The sequence below is a fragment of the Herpailurus yagouaroundi genome, unplaced genomic scaffold (genome assembly GCF_014898765.1).
Source record: "Herpailurus yagouaroundi ecotype Mexico unplaced genomic scaffold, PumYag 100, whole genome shotgun sequence".
Taxonomy (NCBI): domain Eukaryota; kingdom Metazoa; phylum Chordata; class Mammalia; order Carnivora; family Felidae; genus Herpailurus; species Herpailurus yagouaroundi.
In genome coordinates this window covers 78,394,662-78,410,144 of record NW_024412391.1, presented here as the reverse complement: position 1 = coordinate 78,410,144, position 15,483 = coordinate 78,394,662, and the positions used below count along the sequence as shown (strand labels likewise).

The window sequence follows — 15,483 nt, the reverse complement described above, 5'->3', positions numbered from 1 at the left end:
AGAGATAGAGATAGAGATAGAGATAGAGATAGAGATAGAGATAGAGATAGAGACATTTAACTTGTCTCAGTCAACTATTTTTCTTTTTTATGAAAGAGGAAAATATTTTGCCCACTTACTTTCTCCATCTACAGCAAGATGTAATTACAAAGGTACCATGTATACAAGCAAGGTCAAGAACACAGGTTTTGGGACCAGGGATCTGGGTCCGTATCCTGGCTCTAGCTACTTAGCTGATATGTGATATTGGGCAAGGGACTTGCCTGCTTTGAACCACAGTTCTGCATTTGTAAAGTTGTTGTGAGGAGAAAATAAGATAATGCAGGAAAAGTGCTTGGCATAGTGCCTGACACATGGTGAGTGCCCAAAAATGTGGACCACTATTAATATTACTGTTGCTAAAAAAGGATGGAGGGGATTGGGGACCCTGGCTTTCAAACAGGAGGCTGCCACAGGCTCATCCTTTGATGTTAGATTAATTATATTTCTGTAGATCATTTTTAAAAAGGCATTTGTCCTCTCTCCCCAGTGAACTATAATAGAGTTACAAAAGTCCACTGGTTAGAAGTTAACTTTGTGATATTCAAATGCCCTAAATGTTAATTATTCATTATAATGAACTCACTATTCACTATAATGAATAACTCTGGAAAACAATATTTCCTCCTTAAAATGCAGAAAAACATGCTTGTTTGAGATAATTGTTTAAATTTTCAATTATGTATGAATAACAGTTTTATATTTAGACAACTGTTCTATTATGGATTGATATTTTTATCCTTAAAAACCATAATATTTGAGAATTGAACTTGCAAACTGAGATTATGCCTGACTATGCTGAGGAGTATATGAGGGATAAAAAGACATGTTTTCATGGACTGTCAAATGAGTAACTCAGCAGACATTAATTTATCAGGATAATTCTGAAAGGGATAGTGTAAATGGCTAAGGATTTCATTCTGAGATATTCTTGCCCATCAAAATTGCAAACATCAAAAATGAAAAACACAGAGTTGAGTTTTCAGAGTTAAATACTTTTCTAGATTTTTTTAGTATCTGATATAAAATTACTCCACTATATGCATTCTCAAATAAATAATTCTATGAATAAAACATTCCTGAGTAAAATACTATCAGCAACAGAGACTCAGTTAACACTCCCTCTTCCCGAATGCTAGAGAACTGTGTGAAGGTGCTAAAGATATAAAGACAGAAAAGCCATTTTCTGGGGATCCAGGTTAGGTGTGATTCTAGAAAATGTCACAGACTCTGTGACTGGTGAGATGGAACTTCACTCTTCAAATTATGTCTATCAGAAAGGGTGCTGGTAATGGCTGGGATTTTGGAGCACGATATAGGGCTGAGTTGGGATGATCATCCTCCCCCTGCTGCTATGACTCCTCATTAGACCAGGGTGGCCGGGGACCCTGTGACATCATTTTCAACTGGCCTGGTCATCCCAGAGTCCCAGAGAGGTGTCTAATCCAGACAAACTTTTTTTCTTCTCTTTCCTGCCTCTTCGATTTTTAAGTTTTGATAATCTATTTTACACATTAGAAGGTTGAAAGAATAATAACTACCTGTGTACCCCCATCCAACTTAATGAAGACAGCACTGCACATATTAGTTATGACCCTCCAGGTAGCACCCCCCTCCCACTTGTATTCACTTCTTGCCCTTTCCAAAGGTAGTCATTGTCCTGCTTTATTCACAGGTACTTTATGCTTTTATGACATATCCAGGTACCTGTAAATAATATTCCTAAATAATATTTAATCCCTAAATAATAATATACCCCCAAATATGGCTTTTCACATTCTAAAAATCATTGGAAATGGAATACATATTAATCTTCTATAATTTCCTTCCAAATGTATTTCTGATGTTTATCTATTTAATACCTTTACCTCTAGTTCATTAGTCTTCATTGCAATAGAGGATTGGATGGCTGTATCACTCTTTTATTAACATTTATCCATTTTTCTGTTAATGGATGCTGGGGTCTTTGTGAATTTTTGGCTATTTAAGGTAATTCTGCTAATAATCTCTTTCCATGGCCCTTGTGAATATAGAGTTTTTCTGAGATATGGACCTTGCCACAGAATTGCTGGGCATAGACCACATGCTCTCTCTCAACTTTGTTACACAATGGCAAATGGCTCACAAAATAGGTCAAATAGCTGTACACTCCCATTTTTAGTATATCAAAATTTTCATTGCTCCCTATCTGACACAATACTTGGCATTCTCAGGCTTAACTTTCATTGATCTAATGGGTGTGATCATGGTTTTAATTTGCATTTCCTAGACTGCTAGTAAGGGTGAGCATTTTTTATATGTTTATTGGCCATTTGGGTTTCCTCTTTAGTACATATCATTTCCTCATTTTTTTCCTATTTGGTTAGTCTTTTACATTTTTTTTTTTTTAACACATTGACCACTCTTCTGCCCATCTCCATTCTGGATCCAGTGTTTTTGGTAGGTTTGGGGGGCTGCATGGTATAGCTGACATTATATGGGATAGGGTGTCAGAAGACTTTGGTCTGATTTCCAGCTCCCTCATTTAAAATTAGCTGTGTGACTTTCAAAACTAACTTAAATCCTCTGTGACTCAGATTCTTCACAAGTAATGAGGAACAATAGTAATAGCAACTTCTTGTTCTATGGGAAATAACAAATGAGATCATGCAGGTGACAGGGTTTGTAAGTTGTTATGCAAAGGATGATTGCCATTCCAGTAATTATTATCTGTCCTTGGTTATATCCTTCTCTAAAATCAGGACAGTCCCACCAAGATATTCCCACCATAGTCATAATCAAGACTGAGTATGAGTTTCTGAGTAGGCAGATCAAAGGTAGGAAGGTAACAAATGCCTCTAAGGCTTTCCCTAACTTTAATCACTGTTAACAACTCCCCAGCCCCCCAGCATGCTGTGCCAGAAATTCATAGGAGGAAAGAACTAAGCTCTGACGGTTCCCTGCCAGGTCTAGAGAGTAGTTATTTGAATTATAGTGATTAATGTTATCTATTTTTGAGTTTTAATGTGATCTTGCTATTTAGAAGCAGAATAAGAACTATTTGTGGTTCTCGGTAAGACTGCCTTTTAAAATTTATGGATCTTTTCCGCTCAGAGCAATTTTTCAAGTCATCAAGCAAGCAGTGATAAAGTGATATCTTTACGGAGCTACACAGAAGCTTTCTGAATGTAAAAGATGAGAGGTCAGTTATCACAGGATAAAACTAACAACTTGACAGTACTCAGCTGCTCACTTTAAAAAATGTATATAGATGCCTAGACATTGTGTCATGCCAAAATTGTTGTAGATGGATTTGTAAGCAAACATTTGCCTGTTCAGATAGAACTAATTGGGTAGGATATTTATAGACTTGCTGTATGAATGTCATTTACATGTTGTGAAATAAAAATATGAGCCACCTGGTATATGCCATCCGATGGTGCCGTGCCAAATCCTGGGATAGACTGGGCTTCAGAGCACAGAAAGAGACGTCATTAGGAAAATTGGCTCTAGCTCAAGCCCCGTTGGCCTATTTAAGAGGGAGAATTGGAAAAGAGTCACTTGATTTCTCCCTCTCTCAATTCATTCTTTTATAAAATGGGAATCAAAATATCTCCTCCATTTCCTTTTTGCCATGGCTACTGTGAGAATGAGATCACCCTTGTGAAAACACTTTTAATTTTACCAAAAAAAGGTCCTTCATAAAAATAAAATGATGCATTTCTTTTGGCAGCCAAGCATGCATTTTCATTGCCATGTTGCCTGCAATGTTACATTGTTTCTTATATGGCCATTTACTTTAGGCCCTATTGAGGCCAGATGTCTTAGGGCTACTGACCTGGGGCCTATGGGTCAAATTTGATGTGACTGATGAGTTTGGTGTCCCAAATAGGGCTGGTCTCATAAAGACCTGATTCTCAGTTATGAGATTTCAAAGTACAAGTGAAGGAGAATCAGGCTGATGAAGCAGAAGTTTAAAATTGCTGGCCTGTATAAGAATGTGTTCCAAGATAAATGGTCTCTCTCTTAGTCATGGAAACCAAAATACAATATTGGATATCTCTTGGGTTCTTCATCATTTTGGATAAAATAGGGCACTTTTCATAGAGCATTGCTTAAAATGGAATTATTTTTGTACCTCTTTCTTCTGCTCCCACATTCGTTGAGTCACTGTAGTATGCCGAAACTTCCTTTTTAGCCTCTGTCACTTACCACCTGCTGTCTACCTTCCTTAACCACCATCTTGGACCAGACTAGACTAACTTACTTCACATTCCATTCACATCCTGTAGTCATGGAAGTTCAAAATACTCAATCTTTAAACGTGTTGGTTAACACTCTTTACCAGTAGGCTTTCCAATTTATTTTTGTTTTCACTACCCTATAAACTTCCATTCTGTGATGCTGGTGTCTTTGCTGCCTACAATCTACAACTTGCTCCATGCCTTTTAGTTGAAGTCTGCTATTCCTCCACCCTCAGGGGCACTTCCTTTCTGTGTGTAACTCCATCTCATCTGATTCATTCCTTCCTCACCTCTTCAAAAATATCTTTCATTATTTTGCTCCGATTGTTACTATCTCATGTCACTATTTCATGTTACAATTTCATCTCTTGACTTTATTCTTCTGTGGGAGTTTTCTACCTGTTCTAAGTTTCCCCCCACAAAATAAATAGAGTAATATCACTATGTTGAGAATTCTCTAGGTATTTAGGATAAATTCCTATTGAATAAAGGATAGAAAGGTTTAGTCAGAGGAAAACTGGAGTAGGTTTATTTGCTAACTTTGCAGCCTTCATTGTTTCTAACTTCTGTTTTTCCCAAGTCATCTAAATTTTTGCTGAAAGACAATTCTCACCCACTACTCCCATCCCACCAATTACATGAATTCTGTATTGAAAACTTATTATTTTTTTGAGGTTCCTCTCCAGCTAATAAGATTTAACTGGCCTTCCTTTTCTGAATCTTGTGTGTTTGTGTTTTTTATAATAAAAATATATAATTTTACTGTAATAGGAAGTTTTATTATAATATTGAAATTCATTTTCATTCTATTCTACAACCCTCCAAAACATAATACATTCTGAAATGTACTTTTGAGGGTGTGATACTCAACACTTTAATTAAATTGTAAATACTGGCCCTTGATATTGTTTATTCTCCCAAATGAAGCATTGTGGTATGTCAGATGGACAAACGGAATTGAAGCTGGGTCTCCTTGGGTCACTCTTTGAGCAAGTCATCCAACATCTGTTTCCTCATCTATGAAATGGAGATAATGACAGCTGTTCTACCCTACCCTACAGAAAAGAGATGTCTGTGAAAATGTCCTATAAATGGTACAGAACTATTATGATGTTACATATATAAATACATATGTTAAACTTTTAAACAAATAACTGATAACGAGTGGAAAATAAAAACATCTAAGGATGAGAATAATACAATACAATAGTTCAAATCTTTAAAAGGAACCTGCTGAGGGGAGACTGGGTGGCTTAGTCGGTTGGGCATCTGACTTTGCTCAGGTCATGATCTCGCGGTCCGTGAGTTCCAGTCCCTCATCGGGCTCTGTGCTGACAGCTCAGAGCCTGGAGCCTGCTTCGGATTCTGTGTCTCCCTCTCTCTCTGCCCTTCCCCTGCTCATGCTCTCTCTCTGTCTCTCTCTCAAAAATAAATAAACATTAAAAAATTTTAAAAGGAACCTGCTGAATTTTATTAAAGTATTTGATAGTTTTTTTGCAGAAATTTGAGAGGACAGATATGTTCATCCATGTGACTGAATACACCATTTCCCAGCAAGGAAGACCAGTGACTCATAAAGTATCCTTGGATTCCTCATTCTTTTCTGGAATATAAATACAATGTGCTGCGGGTGTAGGGATCAGATAGTCTGAACTGTGTGGCAGTGGTGAGAGGTGAGGTGGTAGGTGCAACTTACAACATCCACATGTGTCAGTCTTGGCATAGTCTTAGTAATGTCACAAAGTGAGAAACATCTAGAGAGAAATACCCAAGGAAATAAATGGGCCTTTGTCTTATTTTCTCAGGTTCCTTGATGAATCTGTTATAGGGTTCTATGTCTCTTATTGCCCCAAAGTTTTTCCTTATACCTAAATCTCTCTCTCTCTCTCTCTCTCTCTCTTTTTGCTTAAAATAAAGACTATTTCCCAGATTTCTGTTGTCATAAGGCAGACAACACCATTCTCTTGGAATAATTTAAAGCAGTTTCTAAAATTCCCAAATGGTCTCTTTAGAGTGATAGTTATAAAAATAGCCATTAATTGGAGGAGATCCCACCTTGGAAATTCTGAACCTTCAATGCTTCTATTGACTTTAAACATCTGTCTTGTAGATAGCATTACTGCAGGAATCCTCCCATTATGCAGAAATGCAAAACACAAATATTTAGGTTATGAAGGTATGAGAGTCAGTACAAAATGCCTTCATCAGAAAAGGATAGTTTATTAAATCTGATATGCTACATTTTAAATCACATTGTGAATGAAAATGAGGTGAATTCAGCTATAGCACTAACATAAGGCTCCAATAATGAATGTATGAATGTATGTATGTATGTATGTATGTATTTATGTTTTACATTATAAAACCAAGTGTGGCATATGGAGAGAGCACTGACTTAGGAATCAGGAGATTTATGTTCTTATGCCAGTGATGTTAATAATTAGTGGTGTCAGCATATTTCTGGGTCTTAGCCCTCATTTATTCATTAATTTGTTCAGCAAGTATTTACTATACTCAACGACTACTATGACTCAGGCACCATGCTAATAAAGGGGAGACCGAACCAGATGATCTCTAAGGTATTTTCTTCATTCTGGAATTCTAAGACACAGGGTCTGAATCTCCCTCTTAGCTAAGTCTGCAGTTGGTTCCTTTCTTTGTTTTCCTACTTCCACCACCTGAGGTCAGGGATTACCATCTCTTGTATGAACTTCTGCAACAGTCACTTAGCTGGTCTTCCTGATGTCAGTAGGAAAGACAAGAGAAGGAGGAGAGGGAAGCCTAGCATATGGCATAATTCAGTGAACCTGTGGGATTACGGCGTTCCCTAATCCTACCCTGTACAGATTTCTAGGAGTACAGGGGATTCCTAATTAACTCCCCTTCTGGTCAGTATTGGCTCAGGAACCAAGAGAGTGTGAATATTCTGCAGGTCAAGGACATTAATGTCAGTGGCTGCAAAGCTCAGCTCCTCCTCTATACTTTATTCTCTGATGTTTTTTCTATTTCATGTCCTTCAGTGCCTGTTCACAGGAAGATAATAGAGTCCGAATTCTGTAGCATAGCATATTAGGATCTTATACGTTTTCACCATCTCCTGCCTTTTCCCAACCTACACTGTGTTTCACTTGCCCAAGCTCACAGCCATGCCCCTATACATCCTTTGTTCTTTCCAGACTCCTGCTTCTCTCCATGCTTTGTCCCCACTAACAAATTCCTAATCACCCTTTGAGGACAGCTTCACATTTTTTACCATCTTTCTGGCCACCTCCTATTGTGTTGGCTGTTAATTACTTCTCCCTGTGTGGCATTCCTCCTGACAGCTTAGTTCTTCAATCCATTTTAACCACATTAACAGCACCACGAATTTCTCTGACCATAGTGACTACCATTTTAATACATATAATATTTATCTGGCACTTACAAACCCCACCTTACCCAATTCTTACATAATCTGTATAAAATAGGCATTGTGACCTATACTTTCTTTATACGTATGAAAACTGAGCTGAGAAGTTACATAACTTCTCTAAAGTCACACTAATAATTAGGTGAGATTTAAACATTGAATTCAAGACTTCCACACAAATGTTAAGAATTTCAAATCATCTGGGACAAGTGTTGACTCAGGCATTCTTTTGTGTACCTCAAATCATATCAGTAGGAACACTGGGTAAAATATCTTTAATTCCTGAATATGAAAATTGAGAAATGAACTGCAATATTCTTTTGATTAGTTAAGTTAATGGAGGAAAGCGGTGAAGCAAATAATTGCAAACAGGGGAATCCATTGCAATCGCTCAGTCAGCTTCCTGTGGTCCCTTCAAAACAAGCTGCCTGGAAGAAGGTTTTGAGAATGCTGAGGCTGAGGGGTGATAGGGCACTGAAACTCCCCAAACTCAGTAACCATCGTGAAACATAAGCTCTACTAGAAATTATTTCAATAGCTGTGTGATCTTGAGCAAGCAGTTTCACTTTCTTTTCTTTGCTTTTTTTTTAAGGTTTACTTATTCTTGAGAGAGAGAGACAGAGTGTGAGCCCGGAGGGGGCGGGGGAGGAAGGGGGCAGGGTTGGGGGAGGAAGGGGGCAGGGTTGGGGGAGGATGGGCACAGAGAGAGGGAGACACAGAATCTGAAGCATGCTCCAGGCTCTGAACTGTCTGCACAGAGCCCGATGTGGAGCTCAAACTCATAAACCACAAGATCATGACCTGAGCTGAAGTCCATCGCTTAACCTACTGAGCTACCCAGGCGCCGGAGCAGTTTCACTTTCTGTAGTCTAGTTTCTGTTCATGTTAAATGTAAAAGTCAGAAAGCATCATGTCTAAGGTGCAGCTTGGGGATTATCTACATCTTGTGAGAATATGAGAAGCTCTCCTACTGCCCTCCCATAAGGCACTGGGAAACTTCTGTGGCACCATTAAACAGGTAAATGACAAGCTTCTGGGGGCCTACCCCAAGGTTCCAACAGCAGCCAGTGATTCCAACACTCTAACTATAGGCAGAAGGATACCAAGATGTTGGCATGGCCACTTATTTCTCAAAAGAATGAAATACTTCTTAATCCACATTTTATAATGTCATCTGTGTGACCCGGTGCAGATGCCTAATTAAAAGCTTGGTTGAAAAAAAATTATGCCTAATCAGCACACATCCAACAATTATTCCCTGGCAGATGTGAATTAGTCCAGCGAGCTATTTACATTTCCTTTGTGTTTGGCATTGTGTGGTAAGATCTATTTAAATACTTGCATCTTACTTTGTTGGAGAGGAGAAAGAAAAGAGAAATTTAAAAGCATTGATTATTTGCTGATTTGGCAAAGATGAAACAACTCTTCAGATTAAAACTATAAGTAAAGGCACAAAAAGAAAGCACAAAAGACTGGTTTTTGCAAAGCTCCAAAGAGCAGAGGCTTTCTAAATAGCTTTCTCACTTTAATTCGGTAACATGAAATGGTCAATGAATCTGTCATTTCTCTAAAACAATGTAATGAATTTTAAACAAACACAAAAAAGACCAACATGTTATCAGAGGAATCCTGTAAAATGAAAATTGGTTCTTGCATTGAAAGGGAACGTACGATTTCACTGGAAGAAAATGAAAATAAAAGAATTTAAAAATCTATATTAAAACCTTGGCAAGATGAAAGTTTATGAAAGCAAGATAAAAATGAAGTTTCTTTGTCCTCTCCTGTGTGTTATAGATACAGATGAGGGCAGAGGCATCAAAGAAATATGCTCAATCAACACACAACCCTCCATGAAAACTCAAATTACAGAAGTACCTTGAAAAGAAGAGCAATTTTATATGAATGGCAAGCAACTCGCATGCTTACTTTCAAATAGTGTTAACTGTAGACCTCAAAGAGTATGGTTCTTTTTTACATAAGTGGCTCCTAGGGGCCAACATGGCATGATCATCACTACCTTCTGAACTTACTCCAACACAATATCAAATGGCTGTAAAGCTTCCCCTGAACTGATGGGGGACAGCTGGCTAGGGGGAGCCGGGAACTGTGTGTGGACCTGTTTTCCAACAGTTTATTCAACCCACGATTGTGGATTGCAAGCCATTCTGACTGAGCAAGAAAAATGAACAGCAAGGAGTGATGAAAAGGACCAGTGGATCCATTTCATTCAGACCACTGCCTCCTGCCCAACGGTTTCTAAGTGTTTGCTACCAACATGCACTTTTAAGAAAGGTAGAAGCAGTGTTTTTTTAGTTGGCGGAAAGTAGAATTTAGTTTTTGATACTGTGAAATTGGTACTAGAATAGGGGGGAATAACTATTTCAAGATGCCAGAGAACATTTTGCAAACTTGTTCCCTTGAATTACTTTTGGAAAAAAAAAAAAAAAAAGACTATCTGTTCCTGTGTGAGCTGGGTACTGTCTTGAGCATCCAGACTGAAGATAGAGGATGTCAATTTTGGGGCTGCTCGGCCAAGGAACTCTCACCCCTAGATCTTTATCACCCTGTATTGTATTTCTGGAAAGTGCTCTGACTGGTGCTTCCACTGCAAGCCAATCAACAATCCCTAACTGATACTGTAACATTAGATTATGTTGATCTACTCCTTCACTCCCTTCACGTGAAAAATTGCAGAGCCCCTGCTGCCTTGCTGAAACGAGGGCTGCCAGAATATTCCTCCCATATGGACTTCTGAACTGGTGCAGCATTAAGTTGCCGAGCTTCATAAAATGGCTGGCAGAAAGAACAAATGTGCCATGCTAAAAATGTGACTGTATATTGCATACACACGGGTCCAAGGCTTGGTGAGAGAGCCTTCTAACTTGTTAAGAAGAAAACAGACTTGGCAGATGTGAATCTTCACTGACAGACTCTGATCGTTCAAACTTGGACACTTTTATTTCCAATTTCAGTTTCTGAAAGAGCAATATTTTATACAAGTATCAAAAAGTCAGTCTGCTCATCGGGCCATATACACCAAAGATTGTCAATTGAAAACCCTAAAACACACGGAAAAGGGGAAGAAACATTTTTCTCTTGGCTACACTAAAATTTTGGAATCCAGAGAAAGATGGTTACTATCTCTTTGATTTAGGAGAAGAGAAAGGGAAATCAATATGGTCTTTTATAATATCAGACATCCAAGACTTCCTCCATAAGGGTATGTACCTTCCCACGACCCTCTCTACGCCATACATTGTACACAGATTGTTTTGGGGATGAATAATGTCACTAGTCTAGGAGTTTCAGGGAAATATGCAGCAATTTCCCTGCAGATAATGGAGATTATTCTATTCTCAGATGCAGCAGACAAATGCACACAGAAAAACAATATAATCCCCTGCTGTTCCCAATGTTACAATTATTATACCATACTAAAACTGATTGGAATAAGTTAGTGGAGAATCATCCTGGAAGATTTTAAACTGTCCCTCCTTCTATCACTCCCACTGAACATATATCTACATGAATAGGTCCACGTGTCTATGTTACATCACTCATCGCTCACTGAAGGGTTACAGTACATTTTGTATTCCAGCCAAATATAATTAACAATAAAGACAAAACAATGAAAATTTCTTGCTTTCTAAACCCAAATCTAGTAATAATTTTATAATTATACTATCAGCATTTTATATTTCAAGTTCTTGCAAACCAGACTAAAATGCAAGAGTCATAACCATAGAGTCTCAGATTAATCAATCAAAAAGTAAAAGTTTTACATAGTCTCTTGATTTTTTTTTTTTTTGGTTTAGATAATGCAAAAATAGTCCATTAAATCCTTTCTACTGAAAATATACATGGTTGGAAGTCATAGAGCAATGACTAAATTGGCTAATAACAATAGCTACTATTTATGTGCTAAGAATAATAAAACCGTGTGCCCCAAATTCCGCCAACCACTTTAGAGACTTAGTCTCATTTAATCCTTGAAATAACCTGGTGGAGAATATGCTAACTTTGTTTTGTAGAAGAAGTGGTCATAGCTTAGCAAAACTAAGTACCACAGTTGCAAAATATCAGAGCTGCCTCAGTCTCTATAATGTTTGGTGTTACTTTCAGGACAGTGTGCTAACTATATGCATTCTCAGTTATATAAATTTGTGAAATTTCAAGATTCATTTCATCGATTTATTTGGCATTTCTTAAGACTTAGACTACAAGTTAATCATTTGGAATTTTGTTTACCCAATTTCACATTTTGACTGCCTGAATTGAACAGCTATTTTGGCATAATGTAAACATATGCGGTATTTTATCATGACATACCAGTCCAGTTTTTATGCACAACTTGTAGCCTACATGAAGAAATCAAAATGATAGAATTATCTATATCTGAATGGGCTGACCAGGTGCCCAAGGGTAAAGGAAGTAAATCAAAACAAAATGTGGACAAAATGCCAAGCTACAAAACAGCACCATTGGGAATACAACTTTGAGGTCATAAACATCTAAAAATACAGGGGAAAAAAGAACAAAAAAATAGTATATGAGATGCTTAAGCTTTGAAAATCTGGCTTTCATAAATCCTATAAGGCTGAACTACTAGGAATAGGACTATGTATTCCAATTAACTGAAATCAGGGTTGATAATTTGAATGGACCCAAGTATGGGAGGGGCAATTAGCTCATTAGCTAACTGTAAAGCATCAGTTTCCCTAGGTCTAGAACACAGGGAACAGATATTTAGTTGTTATTCTTTTTTGTGCATTGTATTTTCAATTTTAGTTACACAGACATGCTAACTTTTCTACATAAACAATAATCAATGATGGCTGAAGGCATGTAATTGTAAACCATTTCCATTTTGACTTCTACTCAGGAAACTGACACAGAGAAAGCATGAAGTTACACTTGATAGCCATAATTACTGGCTTATGGAAGCAAGAGATCTAAGGATTTAGTCAATGAATAATATAAAAATACAGTCAGGAGATCATAAATATTTATTACTACATCAAAAGTCTGCTAGTCGATCTTTCAATAATTCCTTCAGCATAAAATACGTGAGTCAGGATATTGGAAAAAATATTAATTAAAATTCAGACTTAGCTCTGAAAAGATGGGAAATAAGAACTATATAAAATATTTTCTGCTACAAACTGTTTTATCTAATTTTTGCCTTGGTTTTATTTTTCCCTTTGGGTTTGATTGTAGGTTCTTAAGTTTATTCACCTATTAAATTTGCAATTATCATGTTAAATCTGACAAGACATTTACCTGCTTTGTGAAGAAGGATTAAAGCTAAGAGGCAGAATTTTGCTTTTTGTAAAGGCAAATTGAATACAAAAATAAACTTCAGTACCTATTTTACTTAATTAAATGCTTTTCTTTGTTCAGCAAAAATGTTCTCATAAATTCTTTACTAATTTTTTTTAAGTCCGGAAAGATGCACTAACACTATTTTTAACTGTAATTTTACTAATTATGGTTGATTAACTCAGTATGTGAAGAAGATAATTATAGTTATGACATATCTTGCATATTTTACATATACAAAATATCTTTATTTTTGATACCTTAAAAACTAGAGAAATGTTTAAAATGTTAGCTTTGTTATCTGTAAGAATCATTGGCATAAGTGAAAATTCATGGTAGGAGAGAAGGTAAGTAATGATTTGTAAATTCTAGTAGATGGGGATGCTTGCAAACACAGAGGTGAGGGGCTAGAGATAAAAGTTTTGGAGCCATGATCATAGAAACTTAGGTCCTAAGCTTTCACTTCTGATTTCTTTTGTTATTTTTCTGTGGATTTTGTATTTAAAATGATTTCCAACCTCAATTCTTTAAAAAAAATTTTTTTTAATGTTTATTTATTTTTTGGGAGAGAGAGAGAGAGAGAGTGAGTGGGGAGGGGCAGAGAGAGAGGGAGACACAGAATCTGAAGCAGGCTCCAGGCTTTGAGCTTTCAGCAGAGAACCCGACGTGGGCTCGAACCTGTGAACCATGAGATCATGACCTGTGCCAAAGTCACTGCTCAACGGACTGAGCCACTCAGATGCCCAAATCTCAATTCTTTTATTCAGCAGCAATTACTTAGTTCTTCTATTTTCAGTAACTTAACTATTCATTAGAGTTTTACATCAGCATGGGTTAACCAATGTAACTCACATCAGGTTAATGCATTTTTAATCATAATACAATAATTTTGACGTTTTAGTATGCATTCAATAAATATTTATGCGGTCCCTACTATGTGCTCTGAGAAGGGCCCAGCAGATACAAAGATGCATAAGACTTAGTCCCTAACCTTAAAATACTATTAACTGTAACTCAAAGTGGCAAGGAAAACTAGCATATAGTTACAACAGATAAATGCACGATTCTTTTTCAGTATTTCAGTGAAATTTTAAAAATAAGTGGTGCTTATTAATAAGCAGTGCTCACCAAGGTACCAAACAAAACAAAATTTTAAAAAATGAGAAAAATGCATATCCTTTCTCTTTGGAGTAATGTAGAAAACAGCTATCCTCATTTCTCATTTAACTAGTGGGCATCTAGTACAGCATCGACACAGAATAAGGGATCAAGGACATTTGCTGAAGGCAAAGATTTGTAGCCATGCAATATCTTAAACTATGAGCTATCCAAAGAAGAGCTATCTAAAAGTGCAGTGAATTTGGGAAACAGTGTGAGACGGGGAGGGGTACTTTCAGGGAAGTACCGATTGAGGAGGATGAAGATTGGGGTGGTGGTCAGTGACTGACACAGGGAAAGACAAGGGAAGTGGTCTCATACTACTTTATTAGTTGACTTTTGCTCTTTTACCTATTTAATACAGCATAAACCTTGCACAAAAATCACATTCTTTGGATTGATCATAGTTCTTCAGTTGTGGGATTATTTTCCTATGGACTCAAATTGTGCCCTCACACATCTCGGTTAAACACAAAGATACAGCTCAGGTCAGGATAATTTAGATTAGATACAGCCAAAAAGTATTTGCCTAGGGGATGGTTACAGGCATCTCAAGTAGATAAACTGGTTTGTAAGGCTTTGTGGGTAAATTGTGACAGACCATGCTGTATACTGTGTGTGTATGTGTGCATATTTATATTTGAATTCTCTTATTCTCTCACTGTTTTAGACACAGTCTTATTTACCTGTTAAATGTTACACATTTATTGCATTGTGCAATCGAGACATTTATTTAATGTTGGGTTAACCTGGTTATTTTCTGATGAAAGATGAAAAATCATTGTTCCTGAGTTTTAGCATGCAGAAAAGGTTATATTTTTCATTAATTTCCCCTATTTATGGTCTGCTAACATGAATTAAATACAATAACTAGTCATTGGCTTTTAAAATATCACTTTAACTGAAGTCTTTTGGGTTACTCTGCTGAAACAGATTTATTGCTATTAGGCCTATTACAGATGCTATGAGCTATATATAGCAATAACCACTTTGGAAGAGACATGTATTCCATAGAAGACTCTGATCCATTATTTAATCAATTATGTCAGTAAAGCTCAACCTGGACCATGATTCTATAAAATAATTGCATAGCCATTCTTTCCCCTGCGAACAGGAGGGTATTGCTTTTATACAATTTAAAATATCCTGTCAGAGAAAATACAAAATTTAAAGTCATTTATTACAGACATGACATGCTAATGAGAACATTTAAAAGCAGTGGTCAGGCAACTCAGCCGCCATGCACTTCATAATTTATAGGTATATTTTATTTATTCAGGTTAATAAAGGATGTGTTTGACATATTATCAGACTGACCTTGTTTCTTGGCAAATA

At 36.9% G+C, this 15,483-nt stretch overlaps 1 protein-coding gene and 1 long non-coding RNA gene across 4 annotated transcripts in view; one reads left to right on the top strand and one right to left on the bottom strand.

Annotated features, from left to right (window-relative positions):
- Window positions 1–13,049, top strand: part of LOC121028813 (uncharacterized) — a 16,692-nt gene extending 3,643 nt beyond the window's left edge. The window contains exon 2 of the long non-coding RNA XR_005789445.1: window positions 9,466–13,049. This is a non-coding gene — a long non-coding RNA (uncharacterized LOC121028813). The remainder of the gene's footprint in view (window positions 1–9,465) is intronic.
- The window catches only part of MAGI2 (membrane associated guanylate kinase, WW and PDZ domain containing 2), a 1,342,154-nt gene that overhangs the window by 248,334 nt on the left and 1,078,337 nt on the right, over window positions 1–15,483 (bottom strand). The window lies entirely within an intron of this gene.